Source organism: Erpetoichthys calabaricus, chromosome 7, assembly GCF_900747795.2.
Source record: "Erpetoichthys calabaricus chromosome 7, fErpCal1.3, whole genome shotgun sequence".
Taxonomy (NCBI): domain Eukaryota; kingdom Metazoa; phylum Chordata; class Cladistia; order Polypteriformes; family Polypteridae; genus Erpetoichthys; species Erpetoichthys calabaricus.
In genome coordinates this window covers 15594895-15611465 of record NC_041400.2, presented here as the reverse complement: position 1 = coordinate 15611465, position 16571 = coordinate 15594895, and the positions used below count along the sequence as shown (strand labels likewise).

Below are 16571 nucleotides of genomic sequence, written 5' to 3'. Positions count from 1 at the left end.
ATTTGTTTTCTTTCAAAATGTCAGACAATTAGTACGGGTTTAATTCTCAATTTCAAAATACATTTTATGTTTTATTGTTAGGAAAAACACAACCCCTGTAACACTTTTTGTCTAATTACAGAAGCTATAATGTGCCCAAACATTACAGCATTGAACAAGGTGCTGCAGTCAGGTCCGTAAGTATTTGAACAGCGACACAGTCTTCATAATGTTGGCTCTGTACGCCACCACAATGAATTGGAAATGAAGAAACCAAGATGTGATTGAAGTGTAGACACACAGCTTAAATTCAAGGGCTTTAACAAAAATATCGCATGAGCCATTTAGAAAAGAGAGCCATTTTTAAACATGGCCGCCCATTTTCAGTGGCTGAGAAGTATTTGGACAAACCAACATAATCATGAGTCGAACGATCATTTTCAATATTTGGTTGACAATGCTTTCCACTCAATGACTGCCGGAAGTCTGAACCCATGGCCTTCTCCAAGTCAAAGTCAAAGCGAACGTTACTGTCATCTCGACCTTAAACAAGTATACAGATAGACAAAATTGTGAAGTTCAAGGTCCACAGTGTAACAACATAAGTGCAAATAAAAATTTAAAATTAAAACACAAACAAGACAAGACATTGTGCATAGACAAGACAAAGAAGTAGCAGCAATATTGACATGTAGTAAGCAATATGAATATTGATGCAATGTATGGTATTGTGCAACCTAGATACATAAATATATTCAATAAATATGTAATATAATGAATAAATAATAGATAATACAGCACAGTGTAAGGTAATACAGAAATGTCTGCATGACTTAGTGTATGATAGTTGCTGGGTTTCCACCTTACTGATGCTTTGCCAGGCCTTTACTGCAGTTGTCTTCTTCAGGTGCCGCTTGTTTGTTGGACTTTCTGACATGAGTTTTGTCTTCAGCAAGTGAACTGCATGTCCAGTTGGGTTGAGGTCAGTTGATTGACTTGGACATTGATGAATCTTCCACTACTTTGCCTTGTAAAGCATTTGGTTTCCTGTCACAGTATGTCTTGGCTCATTGTCCATCTGTACTGTGAAGCGTCGTTCTATCAGTTGTGCAGCATTTGTCTGAATCTGAGCAGACAGTATGGCCACCCTGGACACTTTATAATTCATCCTGCTACTTCTACCAGCAGTCATATCATCAATAAACACCAGTGACTGACTTCCATTTGCAGCCATTCATGCTCATGCCATAACATGCCTCCACCATGTTTCACAGATGATGTGGTATTCATTGGCTCATGAGCCATTTCTTCTCTTTTCCATACTCTTCTGTTTCCATCATTCTGGTGCATATTGATTTTAGTTTCCTTTATCCAAAGAAAAATGTTTATGAACTGGACAGGATTTTAAAAAATGTTTTCTGGTAAAGTCTTATCTGTCCTTCCTGTGCTTGAGGTTTACCAGTGGTTTGCACCTTGTGGTAACCCCTCTGTCTTTACTTTAATGAAGTCTTTTCATGATTGTTGACTTTGGCAATGACAGGTCGACCTCCGGGTGAGTGGTCTTGGTTTGGCTAAATGTCATGAATTGGTTCTTCTTCAGCAAGGACAGAATTCTGAGATCATCCAGGACAGTTGTCTTCTGTGGTTTTCCAGGCCTTCTGGTGTTGCTGAGTGTGTTCCTTCTCTGTACTAAATGGTTGATTTGACCACTCCTGGTGTTTCTGCTATCTTTCTGAAGGGTTTGTTTTGTTGTCTCTGCCTAAAGGTATCCTGTTTTTACTTGCATGGACAGCTCTTTGGACCTCATATTGAGAGTGCACAGTGACAGCTTCCAAATGTAATTCCAAAACTTGGAATCAACTCCAGACCTTCTACCTGCTTAATAGTTAATGAAATAATGAGGGACCTGCGCCATCCAGGCTATGGAACGGCTTGTCAGTCAAATGTCCAAATACTGTTGATCTCTTGGAAATGGGGGGACCATGTATAAAAAATAACTGTCATTCGGTTCATCTGATATTTTTGGTAAACCCCTTCAATTAAAACTGAAAGTCTACACTTCAGTCCCTTAATGATCGCTTTATTTCAAATCCATTGTTGTTGGCACACAGGGCCAAAATTATGAAAATTGTGTCACTGTCCAAATACTGTACTTATAGACCTGACTGTACTGATTCTACATAAAACTCTGCTTTTCCATGACTTTTTAGCTACATTAGTTCAATTTTAGTTAAATTCTTGACAAGATGCAATCAAAGTCAAAGTCAAAGCGAACTTTATTGTCATCTCAACCATATACAAGTATACAGATAGACGAAATTGCTAAGCTCAGGGTCCACAGTGTAACAACATGAAATGCAAATAAAAAATTCAAATTAAATTAAAATTAGAAATAAAATTTAAAATTTAAATTAAGATTTAAAATTAAAACGCAAACAAGACAAGACATTGTGCAAAGACAAGACAAAGAAGTAGCAGCATTATTGACGTGTAGTAAGAAATATGAACATTGGTGCAATGTATGGTATTGTGTAACCTAGATACATAAATATATTCAATAAATATGTAATATAATAAATAAATAATAGATATAGATAATACAGAAATTATCAGTGTATGATAATAGTTGTTTAAGACGTGTAAACAATGACAGGTCAGAATGTTTCACAGCAGAAGGATATCAAGAATGTCAAAATCCTTCAAGGTCAGTATGAGATTTTTAGTTCTTTTCCACCTGCACACTCGTCTTTGCAGGAAAGTGGCTCACATTTGTGAATGAGTCTGACAGCTTGGGGGTAAAAACTATCCTGCAGCCTGGCAGATCTGGCTTTGATGCTGCCGTATCTTCTCTTGGATGGCAGAACTGAAAGCAGTTCTCCCCAAATTCCATCAACACATAAAGTGTGCAACCAGGGGAGTAAAAACACTGGACAAGTTGTACACAAACATCAGACAGGTCTATAGAGCTAAACCCCTAGCACAACTTGGCCAGTCTGATCACACGTCCTTGCTTCTAATCCCTGCATATACGCCCCTCAGGAAACAAGCTCCCACTATGACCAGGACTGTTACCATATGGCCCGAGGAGGCCTCTCAACAGTTGCAGGACTGCTTCCAGAGAACCGATTGGGAGGTTTTCAATCACCAAGACTTGGAGAACCACACTACGGCAGTCCTGGATTACATCAGGTTCTGCATGAACAACGTCACCAGGGACAGACGCATAATTGATTTATCCTAACAGGAAGCTCTGGATGACGAGGGATGTCCAGAGTCTGCTGAAAGCTAGGAATACTGCTTTCAGGTCTGGGGATGGGGCTCTTTACAGTGTAGTCAGAGCGAACCTGAAGAGAGGCATCCGAGAGGCCAAGGCAGCATACAGAAGGAGGATAGAGGACCATCTGAGGAGCAACAACACCAGGCAGGTGTGGCAGGGTGTCCAGCACATCACCGGCTGCAAATCCAGCAACTCCTCGGCCGCTGTGGGAGACGCTTCTCTGGCAGAAGAGCTGAACATCTTCTTTGCCCACTTTGAGGTGACACCAACAGCAGCTCCATCACAGCAGTCTGTTCACAACAGCAATATACTCAGAGTGGAAGAGTGTGAGGTGAGGCGGATGATGAGGAAGGTGAACCCGAGGAAAGCTGCAGGACCCGACGGTGTGGCTGGATGGGTGCTGGAAGACTGTGCAGATCAACTGGCCGGAATCTTCACTAGGATTTTCAGCCAGTCCCTGCGGGACACTGTCTCATCCTGCCTCAAGTCTTCAATCATTGTTCTGCTGCCGAAAAAATCCATCACGAATAGTCTGAATGATTTCTGCCCAGTGGCACTCACATCTGTCATCATGAAGTGCTTTGAGAAACTGGTGCGGAGTCATATCATCGCCTGCCTGCCAGCAGACCTGGACCCATATCAATTTGCTTACAAAGCAAAGAGATCCACGGAGGATGCTGTGGCCACAGCCCTTCATGCTGCCCTGACCCACCTGGAGCAGCAGGGGAGTTACGCCAGACTGGTCTTTGTAGACTTCAGCTCGGCGTTTAACACCATCCTCCCACAACGACTGGTGTCCAAACTGGCAGATCTGGGACTTCCATCACTCACCTGCAGTTGGATTCTTGACTTCCTGTCTGGTCGCTCCCAGAGGGTCAGGCTGGGTCTCCACACATCCACTGCTCTCAGCCTCAACACCGGGACGCCGCAGGGTTGTGTGCTCAGCCCGCTCCTCTACACCCTCTACACATATGACTGTGTCCCCACTCACCATAGCAACAAGATTATAAAGTTTGCGGATGACACAATGGTGGTCGGACTCATCTTGGGCAAGGAGGGTGAGCTGGCATACAGTGACGAGGTGGAGCGACTGTCAGAGTGGTGCACGGTCAATAACCTGCTCCTCAACACCAAAAAAATGAAGGAGCTTGTTATTGACTTTAGAAAAAACAAAACTGACATCCAGCAACTCATCATTGGCGAGGCCTGTATGGAGAGAATCCTGGTGTTCAGGTTTCTGGGTATTGAGCTGGAGGATGACCCGACATGGAGCACCAACAACAAGGAGCTGCTGAATAAGACACAGCAGAGACTGTATTTTCTGAGAATTCTGAGAAAGAACCATCTCCCCAAAAATCTGCTCCTTGCCTTTTATCACTGTTCCATCGAGAGCGTGCTGACATACGGACTGTGTGTGTGGTACGGCAGATGCACTTCCTCAGAAAAGAAAGCGCTCTACAGGGTCGTCAGGACAACAAATCTACATCTCCCAATGCCGCAAAAAAGCAATTGACATTTCACAGGATTCATCACATCCCGGTCATTGCCTCTTCCAGCTTTTGCCATTGGGCAAGAGATACAGAGCTATGAAAACCAGGAGAAACCGCCTTAAAAACAGCTTTTATCCAAAAGCAATCATGGCCCTGAACTCAGAATAAAACTGCTCCGTATCATTCTCCCAATGTGCAATACAGACGTTAAGTCAACAAGTGCAATTTGTATATTTCGTAAAGTACTTTTATTACTATTCGGTTTGTTATTATTTTCTCTCTTCTTGTCTTTTTAACTCTTATTCCTCACACTGAGTTGACTACACCTTCAATTTCGTTGTTCCTTTGTAAAAGTGACAATGACAATAAAGATCTATCTATCTATCTAGAAGTGTGAAAAGTCCATGTGAGGGGTGTAAGGGGTCCTGCACAATGCTGCAGGCCTTGCGGACAATGAGTTTGTAAAATATGTCCTGTAGTGAAGGGAGAGGCACCCCAATAATGTTCTCTGCAGTCTTCACTATCCTTTGCAGGCTCTTGCGGCCGGATACGTTGCAGTTGCCATACCAGACAGTGATGCAGCTGGTCAGAACACTCTCAATGGTGCCTCTGTAGAACATGGTGAGGATGGAAGGGGGAAGACTTGTGTGCTTCAGCCGCCTCAGGAAGTGTAGTCTCTGCTGGGCTTTCTTGATTAGTGATGAGGTGTTATGTGTTCACGTAAGTTCCTCAGTTATGTGCACACCGAGGAACTTACTCCTAACAGTCTCCACATCTAAACCATTGATGCTGAGAGGGATGTGGGCAGGATGTGATTTTCTGAAGTCCACAATTATCTTTTTTGTCTTGTCGACATTGAGAGATAGATTGTTGTCTTTACACCATGCGGACAGCCGTTCCACCTCATCTCTCTCTGTATGCTGTTTCATCAGGCCTGCTTATCAAACAATCATGACAATAACCTATTACTTTTGTCTGTTGCTTGCTTAATCTGTCGCAACACAGAATAATACACAGGAGGTAGTGATAAAACTCAGAAGCCATTTGCCTTTAGTGGTAAGCCTGCACATTCCAAATAAGAAATTCTAGCAAGATTCAGTGCCCTACCAGAACACAATAAACATCACCTTCACTATTGATTTTAGCAATTTCAGCGTGAATTATAACATCCACGGATAACATTGCAAAGTCATTCTGATCTAGGAGTGTAAACAACAATATTCTCAATTTGGGAGCAGCTAATCTGCTGCCATTAACACCTCAGCCTGCTCATTAGCTCATTGACTGGTTAACAATGTAGTGATCGGGTTCACGCTAGAAAAAAGAAAGAAAAAAAATGGAATACATTGTCGCAAAGTAGAATGCAAGAAAATAACATAAACTGACTGGGAAACAGTTCAATTGATGTACGCTTAATTACAATGTACTGTATTTAGAGGTTTGTGAACAAAAAAAGTGGAGACGCAAGGTAAGAAATGTGAATCTAAATAACGTTAATGAGGCAATTTACATTCCAGCCTGGTTAGCAGAATTGAATGTTTTTCTTGATGGAACTTGGTGGCCTAACGCCTTATTATGTGAATTAACTCACCGTGTAAACTGATCAACAGTATAGAAACTACAAGACCAAAAGGGTTGTGGTCAGCACACAGATTATTGAGGTCAGGTGCTTCCTGTTTAACAGGCGCATCTCCATCGACAGACATTGGCAGTAGAATGTGTCCTACTGAGGGGCTCAGTGACTTGAGACGTGGCACTGGTGATACCACCTCATAGGAATGAAAAATCAGAAAAGTCATCTCCTAGCTACAGTGTTTCTGAACCTTTTTCCATGTGTGCCCCATTTTTTCATATCAGTTTTTGTGGTGCCCCCCCCCCGTAAAGTTTTTCTGCACATTTTCATATTTTTGATTATATTCAGATCTACCCAACAACACTAAAATTTAATTTGGGAATGCACTATTGGCAGAAATGCTCAAGTCTGGATCAGACTGGGGTATAGCTAATATTTTTTTATTATCAAAATATACTGTCACCACAAATTAAAATCCATGTGTTAAAAAATACGTAAAATTCAAACATTTCTTCGGTTTTCATTAAATTTCATGAATTTTTTTAGTAATTTATAATGATTGCATTCAATAATAATAAAAATGTAATTATAAATATTATAAATACAGTGGAACCTCGGTTCACGACCATAATTCGTTCCAAAACTCTGGTCGTAAATCGAGTTGGTCGTGAACCAAAGCAATTTCTCCCATAGGATTGTATGTAAATACAATTAATCCGTTCCAGACCGTACGAACTATATGTATATATATATATATATATATATATATATATATATATATATATATATATATATATATATATATATATATACTAGTCATTTAGCCCGTTACAATAACGGGCGCTAGAACAGTAGTGCATAAACATTAGTAGGAACAGTCTATATTAAATGGCAAGGAACTTTGACCTCATTCTTTTTGTTGGTCGTATTTTTCTTTCTTTCAGCCTTTCTTTTGTTGATGTTTACTTGCTGAGCTGACCGTTCTTCGTGGGCTGCCGCCGTGTATTGTGTGTCTTTAATTTTCTGTGACAGTAATACTGTCTTGTACGGCTCTATTCAATAAGGGCGTGCACAAAAAGGTGAGCTTCAAAACGGCGACCTCAATTGAGCGCGGCGAATAAAGGCGTTCGCAGATAATTTAGTTCAAATGGCTCTGGAATATGTGAAGAGCAACAAAGGTGCAGATCTTTATTTACGCGCGCCTTTATTTGCTGTGCCCAATTGAGGTCGCCCTTTTGAGGCTTGCCTTTTTGTGCGCACCCTTATTGAAGGATACCGTCTTGTACGTCGGTAATATGCCTTTAATCTCCTCTGACAGTAATACTAGCTTGTATGTGGCTGTAATATGCGTCACTGTATTGTGTACCTTTAATTTCCTCTTGCAGTAATACTGGTTTGTATTTCTGTAAAACGCCTCTAACTTTCTCTGACAGTAATATCGCGCATCGCACCGTGCCCCGCGCATGCGCACTTCATCAGAAGACACCCACACACGGACACCTGGACACACATAGGGATTTTATATATATAGATATTATATATATATATATATATTTTAGTTTTTAAGCACAAATATAGTTAATTATACCATAGAATGCACAGCATAATGGTAAACTAAATGTAAAAACATTGAATAACACTGAGAAAACCTTGAACAACAGAGAAAACTAACACTGCAATAGTTCGCGCTATAGTGCTAGGAGCCGCTCGCTAAAAACACTTATTTTAATGAGTTTTAAGCACAGGGGAAAAAATGAACATTTGAAAAATCCGTAATTTAATAAACCACCAAGAAAAGTAACATTGCAACAATGCAGGCTACGAACCGATCGCTGTGTGCGCGGCTCTCTCTGTCTCTCGTGCTGCCTCTGTGTGTGCGTGTGTGTGCGTGTCTCTCTTGTGCGAGCCTGGAGCGCCTGTGTGTGTCTCTCTCTAGAGTGCTCCTGTGTGTGTGCGCGCGGCTCTCTCTGTCTCTCATGCTGCCTCTGTGTGTGTGTGTGTGTGTGTGTGTGTGTGTGTGTGCCGCACTCTCTCGTGCTCTCTCTTGCTCGCTGCACAGGAAATGCACAGGGAGAGACTGAACATGTACAAACCGAAAGGGAACCTGGCTTGTTCGTATACCGAGTGTGTGGTCGTGAACCGAGGCAAAAGTTTGGCGAACTTTTTGGTCGTAAACCGAGTTGTACGTGTACCGAGACGTTTGTGAACCGAGGTTCCACTGCACTAATAAGAATATTATCACTTCTTATTTCTAAAAACAATATCTGACATATTAGCGATTACAGAAGTTGCATATAACGGTAAGAGAGAGGAATGAACTTGAATTCTGAAGTTTGCTTACAGGCGGACAGGCCTATCCATACACATGCCTTGATGAGTCTTAAAATGACAAGTGACGCCACTAATTGTAGCAGCCCTTGATTTCATTGAATCAATATGCAGAGAGTCGCAGACTGTTGCCTTTATCTTTATTCACGTCTCAAATTTACATTCTTTACTAAAGTTGTTATACCGTCACAAACACTGTGAAAACTATAAACAAAAAATATAAGCATACATTTTTAACATTTTACAAAGAAACAGAATAAATGAAACAGCATATAGTCAATTGTATACCTCGCTCCATTTACCAAGGGTACAACAATTTTAAAGATTACCATTTTAGAGATCAGCATTTGCCTTCCGTTATTTCCTCGCACTTTCTCCTCACCTCCAGTATTCGACGTCATTCCGTCCCCTACGTTCAGAATGGTTTTGTGGTCATTTACACTAATACCACAGAGCCGATAGTTGACATATTCTGTGTGATTTTTCTACCATAAACAGTTGCAATAAACGAGTTTGTTACAATAAATAGCTTCTACTTCGACTTTCTTTTTTATTTTTGCGCCCCCAATTTGCAATTTTTAGGTATACTCAGTAATTTATGGTGAAATGTATGGACAGTTGTTTGTGGAAATAAAACACTTTATTGTGATTACAAAGCTGTAGTCCTTGCTTCTTCCCTTAGTTGCTCTAATTTCTATTGCTGTGCTCCAATTAGATCAAACTCATTCTAGAAGGAAAGGCAGGCAGGGTGGCAAAGTGGGTAAGACGTTGGACTTCAAACCTTGAGGTTGTGGGTTCCAATCCCAATGCTGACACCATGTAACTGTGAGTAGGTCACTTTATCTACTTGTGCTTCATTGGGGAAAACAAAAGAAATGTAACCAATTGTGTCTCAAATGTTGTAAGTCACGATGGATAAAGACCTCAGTCCAATAATAAGTATAAAATTGTGGAGTCTTGAAAGAGATTCAAACAATACTAGAATGAGATTTAACAAAATATCCCATGCTTTTCCAACCAAATTCTTCATTTTGACTTGTTTCATCTGACTTGTATCTCATGTCTCCTTTCAGTCTAAAGCTAATCTTCTTAAGGAACTTCAGGAGAAACATCACAGTTGATTCTTAAATGAAACATAAATGAGAATCTCTTTTAAGTTTCATGAGCCATCGGGACATTTGCCACAAGTCATTATGTGAAATTTCTGCTCTTTCTAGATCTGCCCCAGTCACTGTCCTGTAAGTGCTATTATTGTCAAGTGGAAACGCTGTGGAGTAACGTCTCACCTACGGAGTGGTAGGCCATGCAAATTCACTGAGTGCTGAAGGGCATCGCACATGACTCACAGGGTTCCAAATGGTCTGTGGAAGCAAGCATTAAATGGGTTCCCATGGCCGAGCAGCAGCCCACAAACTGAAAATCACTATGTGCAACGTCAAGAATCGGCTGCAGTGGTGTAAAACATGTTGTCACTGGACTCTGGAGTAGTGGAAACATGTTCTCTGGAGTGATGAACCATGCTTCACTATCTGGCAGTCTAATGGATGAAACTGTGTTTGGCAGATTCTAGGAGAACCCTCTCTTCAGGACTGCAGAATTTGGTGGAAGAGGATTTTAATGGTCTAGGGAAGGTTTTTCAGGGTTTGGGCTGTTCTTTGGTTCCAGTGAATCGTACTGGAAGGTCTAACCTCCTGCAATCAAATTCCATACACAGCTGACATCTTTATGGAGTATGCATTTTTTTTTCTACCTGTACATCTGGTGTTTCTAGAGTGTTCCATATGCCGAAGACCTGTGTGTTAGGTGATTTTAAATTGACCACTCATGTATGATAGAGTTGGTAAAGTGGTGTGTGAGTAAGGATAGGCCCGGACCTAGTGCTACAGCATACAGAGACAATTTGTGGCAACTACTTGGAGAAGACCCTTTTCTGTTCCAGCAAGACTGTGCCCCAGTCCCACAGAAGCCAGAACCATAAAGACATGGAGGAACTCAGGTGACCTGTACACAATCCTGATCTCAACCCTATTGACCACTTTTGGGATGAATTGGAACACTGATTGTGAGCCAGGTCTTCTCATTCAGCTTCAGGACCTGGCCTCACACATGCTGATTTGGATGAATGGGCACAAATTCCCACAGAGAGATCCCAACATCATGTGGAAAAGCCTTCCCAGAAGACGGTTTACTGTGATAACTGCAAAGGCCGGTCAAATTCTACATTAATACCCAAAGTTTTAGAATTGATATTCAACAAGGGCGGCACGGTGGCGCAGTGGTACTGCTGCTGCCTTGCAGTTAGGAGACCCGGGTTCGCTTCCCGGGTCCTCCCTGCGAGGAGTTTGCATGTTCTCCCCGTGTCTGCATGGGTTTCCTCTGGGCGCTCCCGTTTCCTCCCACAGTCCAAAGACATTCAGATTAGGTGGATTGGCGATTCTAAATTGGCCCTAGTGTGTGCTTGGTGTTTGTGTGTGTCCTGCGGTGGGTTGGCACCCTGCCCGGGATTGGTTCCTGCCTTGTGCCCTGTGTTGGCTGGGGCTGGCTCCAGCAGACCCCCGTGACCCTGTGTTCGGATTCAGCGGGTTGGAAAATGGATGGATGGATATTCAGCAAGCTCCTTTAGGTGTGTTGGTCAGATGTCCAGAAACCTTTGGCCATTTAGTATGTTTTAGTAGATAAGGGGCAGCATGATGATACAGGTAGTACTGCATGTGTCTCCCAGGTCTAACCTCCTGCAATCATGTCCCATGCACAGTTAACATCTTTATGGAGTTTGCATGGTTTTTTTTTCCAACATCTGGTGTTTCTAGAGTGCTCCAGATACCAAAGACCTGTGCGTTAGGTGACTGTAAAATGACCACTCATGTGTGATAGAGTTGGTAAACTGGTGTGTGAGAGAGGATAGGCCTGGACCTGGTCAAACTCAACATTAATACCCATAGTTTTATAATGGATATTCAACAAGCTCATTTAGGCGTGTTGGTCACATGGCCAGAAACCTTTCACCATTTAGTATGCATTAGAGCAGGTCTTCCCAAACTCGGTCCTGGGGACCCCCAGTGGCTGCAGGTTTATCTTCCAAACAGCTTCTGTTTTTATTTGGACTCCTGAGCTATTCCCCAAGTTCTGTGTTTTGGGAACAATATAAAATTCGAAAACTGTTTGGTAAAAAAAATGTATATTATATATATATATATATATATATATATATATATATATATACTGTATATATGAAAATGTGCCAAGCAGTTATATGGGAATAATGTATTTTTCTTTCTTTTTATCTTGTTTTTCATTCTCCTTTTCCAGGTGTTCTAATTGTTTAATTAATCCATTATTTACTAATTAGTGGGTCAGATGCTAAAGTACTTGCAGCCTTTGATTATTCCGTGTTGATCGCCTGGCTGTCTGCTCTGCTCATTTTTAATTGTCATTAATAAGAAACAATGAAGGGGGAAAACTGTACAGAGAAAGGGCCAAATATAATGAAATCAACAAAAGAGAGTTCAGCCTTTAAATCTATAGCAAAAGCAGATATAGTTCTAAATGTCTTATAAATAGAAAAATCATGCTGCTGTGCTTTTCTGAATGTAGAATGGAATACCGAAAAAAATACTAGTTAATTAAATGAGATCAGTGCTATCAGGTGTTGTCACTAATTATGAATCTGACTGGAACAAAAACCTGCAGCCACAGGGGGTCCCCAGGACCGAGTTTGGGAAACACTGTATTAGAAGATTTGGAGCAGCATAGTGGTGCAGAGGGTACTGCTTGTGACTCCCAGGTCTAACCTCCTGCAATCAAATCCCATGCACAGTTAATAATAATAATAATTCACTACATTTATATAGCGCTTTTCTCAGTACTCAAAGCGCTATCCACACAAGAGGAACCGGGAAGCGAACCCACAATCTTCCACAGTCTCCTTACTACAAAGCAGCAGCACTACCACTGCACCACCTGTGAGAACCAGTTGACATCTTTATGGCGTATGCATGCTGTTTTCTAAATCTAGTGTTTCTAGAGTGTTTCACATGCCAAAGACCTGTGCATTAGGTGATTATAAATTGATCGCTCATGAGTAATAGTTTTAGTGAACTGGTGTGAGAGTGAGGATAGGCCTGGACCCCTCACAACCCTGAACTGGATTAAGCAGGTCTGTGAATGTCATGTTACTGTTCTGAATTGGAGACTCGGAGCATGTTATGGTTTCCAAAGTACAAAATAGAATAGAGATTCACAGTAAAAAAAGAATCAAGAATTTTATTTTTAGTTGTAGCAGATCATTTGGCTGTGATCTGCTACATTTAAGTTGTTTCATTTAAGTTTTGTGGCTTTTTGTGTCTTCAAGAAAATGTTATATATTGTTATGTACAGTACAAATTGGGAGTAATGAGACTGTCAAGTCACCCTAAGACACGTACTTAAAGTATCTGAGGGAAAAGTTTCTTATACTTTCATAACATCAAGGCTGGTTGTCAGAATTTTCAGCTGTTTAAGAACATTTTGAGATGTTTTGGATTTTTTTCCCTTATTTTGTTTTCCTGAAATAAACTTTTAGTCATTTTTTTCTGGTTCTTTTTGTTATATCTTTGATCATATCATCCAGAGTTAGCATCATTCACATTCTAGAAGATATCATGTCTTTGTGAGGCTACTGGTGTAGGTGTGTCAGTTAGTCATGTAGTAGATGCCATATTATTTAAAGGTGAAAACTTAATAATAATAATAATAATTAATAATACATTTTATTTATATAGCACCTTTATATAGCACCTTTTCCATGCTCAAGGTGCTTGTGGATGTTCGTCATTATTAATTTTGAAATTTGAAAAAAGATAAACCTCTCTCATTTTAAAAATAAAAACTTCAATTAACGTTGTGAATTGGTAGATTTCTGACTTGTACCTATACTGATGCTCAGTGGCGGACCTACATTTTTGGGCCCTGAAGCTTGAACTGTTATGGGATCCCCTTCACAACCAGTAATGAAGTCTGGGAAACCACTGTTATGTTCTTCAGTGGGATTGATCCATGACAGATCACCACAAATTTTAATTTTTTTGATAGTTTAATAACATTTTAACTATTATTTTGTATTGGACTGCACATCTAACATCCATCCATCCATTATCTAACCCGCTTTATCCTAACTACAGGGTCACAGGGGTCTGCTGGATCCAATTCCAGCTAACACAGGGTGCAAGGCAGGAAACAAACCCCGGGCAGGGCACCAGCCCACCGCAGGACACACACACACACATACCAAGCACACACTAGGGACAATTTAGAATCGCCAATGAACCTAATCTGCATGTCTTTGGACCGTGGGAGGAAACCGGAGCACCCGGAGGAAACCCACACAGACACGGGAAGAACATGCAAACTCCACGCAGGGAGGATCTGGGAAGCAATCCCAGGTCTCCTAACTGTGAGGCAGCAGCGCTACCCACTGTGCCACCAAGCCGCCCACATCTAACATTCACTTCATTATTGATTTGCAGTCACCCACCTTCAGCATGACTCATCATTAAGATATTTGGTAACAGAGCGAATAATTTCTGCTGCCGAGTGAGTCAGGATGATGTCCCTTACTTTCCTGGGCAGTGACCTGGATGAATTCAGTCCGCATTTTAATGTCTTAATCGCACATTTTAGTTTTAATTGTACTGTTCCCACATTTCACCATTGCACTTTCACAAAAATCTCCAGTCTCCCTCATGCTTTTTCCACTCAGTCTAACGAACCTCGTTCACCTTTAAAATAACGTCTGAAATAAAAAGTGTAAAGCGTTTCTCCGCAGTACCCAGAATATTGCAGTACCTGAACTCAGTGTAACTTGCTATTAGATGATGTAAGTGTTGAAACAATTTACATGAAAAGCAACAGAACGTTTCTCATCATATGAAGTCAAGCCAGGTCTAAACCCTTACAATGTTACTTTTATCCTCGCTCCAGATCTTTGCCTTTTTCATCTCTAGATGAGTTTGTCATTTTTATCCCGGCTGCAGATATTCACTATTTTCATTTCCGATAAGGCATAACGAGGCTCTTTACATAACACAAGTAATGTGAACTATTTTCATGAACTTGTTTGCTATTGTTTTCTGTTGTCTAGTTGGTCACCATAGACCAGTGGGGTCCAACTCCAACTCCAGTCCTGTAGGGAAACCACTGTTATGTTCTTCAGTGGGGTTGATCCATGACAGATCACCACAAATTTTAATTTTTTTGATACTTTAATAACATTTTAACTGTCATTTTGCATTGGACTGCACTATATTATTATTTTTATTTAAAATACACTTTCTCATACAGAAGACAACCAAACATTTTAATCAATCTGGACTAAAGTTGTTTCTGGGGCCCCATCGGGATTAGAGGCCCTAAAGCATAAGCTTCATTAGGTTCATAGTAGATCCGTTCCTGCTAATGCTATTCTAGTTATGTCTTTATAGAAAGACCACTTCATTGACCCTGGCTCTTAAAAGAATCATTTTTAGTTAGAAAAACTGGCAATTTGGGGATAAATAACTGACCCCATGTGAACGTGTGGCTATGTGAATGAAAGGGCCCCATCATGGACTGGCATCTTAGCCAAAGTTAAAGCCGGCTGCCACTCAGACAGACTCTACAAACAACAATGTATTTCTTGTATAGCCCAAAATCACACATGGAATTCTTGAATGGGCTTTTACAGGCCCCATTTTTCAACAGCCCCCCAACCTTGACTCTCTAAGAAGACAAGAAATTAAAAAAAAAAAACCTTGCCCCCCCTTAACATTAAATCAGATAAAGAGACTTCAAGACAATTATGTTGTTTGGACGCAACACCCTGCTATTTTGTATTGCCCAAAAAGTGACTGCTGACCTATGACTTTCTACCTTCTAAATCATAACCGTATTTCAGGGCTCGACCCCGATCCTTAACTTCATATTTTGATTTTCACTTTTGTCCTGAAAAGGGAATAAAAAAAAAATCTTGTGCTTACCTGATAGTTTATCAACCAGACCTGTCGAGCTCTGAATTTTGTTTAATCCAAGAACACTCTCCAAATTCGATCCAAGAAATCTTGAGCTGTGGAGAGAAGAAATCCATCATTACACATCAACTAAGACATGGAGGTGATCCAATACCAGAGTGAACCAGGACACCTGAAGAAGAAGAAGAAGAAGATGATGACGACGAGTGAAATGTCTCTTCAAAGTCTAACAACTGGAAAGGTCTCTGATAAATGACAGTCAGTAAAGGTTGGAGAAGGTGAAGAGCTGGCAAATGTATTCAAAGGTATCTAATGGCTTGTGTGCGTTTGATTGTGTTCCATTGTCATTCATAAGAGCGTTTAACAGAAGTGGTATATTTAACAATATTTTAATGGAAGCATCTCTGGGGATCGTTTCCTCCCACTGCTATCAGGCAATTCAATGCATTCCTCTCAACGGCAAAAGTTCATCTTGCAATTTTACGTTAATTTCGCAATTTCTGCACAGTGCACATTATTTATTTATTGATTGATTGTATTATTTGTCCTGTGAGTCTTTATCTTTGTTGTTTTATGTTTCTACTGCTGTACACAAATAAATTCCCCCTTTGGATTAGTAACGTTTAATCTAATCTAACCTAACCTAGTAAAAATATGCATGTTTGGGCCGTATAGAGTGTACGGCTTTATGACTTGACATGTGAATTAGTTAGATAATCCTTTATTTGAACCCAATTGTAAATTAAAATTTTACAAAAGCTTCCCCAAAAACAAACAAACAAGCAAACAAATAAATGAATATAAACAACAAACACACATACAAACGTGTGGCTTGGATAAGATGGAGCTGCTGCTGTCACTAACAGGCTTGTAGGTGGCAGTAAGATGAGGTCAGACCTGCTCAGATTGTACCACAGGTTTATATTTAAAGCCATTCATAT

At 40.7% G+C, this 16571-nt stretch overlaps 1 protein-coding gene across 1 annotated transcript in view; it reads right to left on the bottom strand.

Annotated features, from left to right (window-relative positions):
• The window catches only part of cntfr (ciliary neurotrophic factor receptor), a 766412-nt gene that overhangs the window by 466127 nt on the left and 283714 nt on the right, over positions 1–16571 (bottom strand). Inside the window, exon 3 of the mRNA XM_028805014.2 lies at positions 15640–15725. The gene's annotated coding sequence lies outside the window, so the exon portion shown is untranslated. The remainder of the gene's footprint in view (positions 1–15639; positions 15726–16571) is intronic.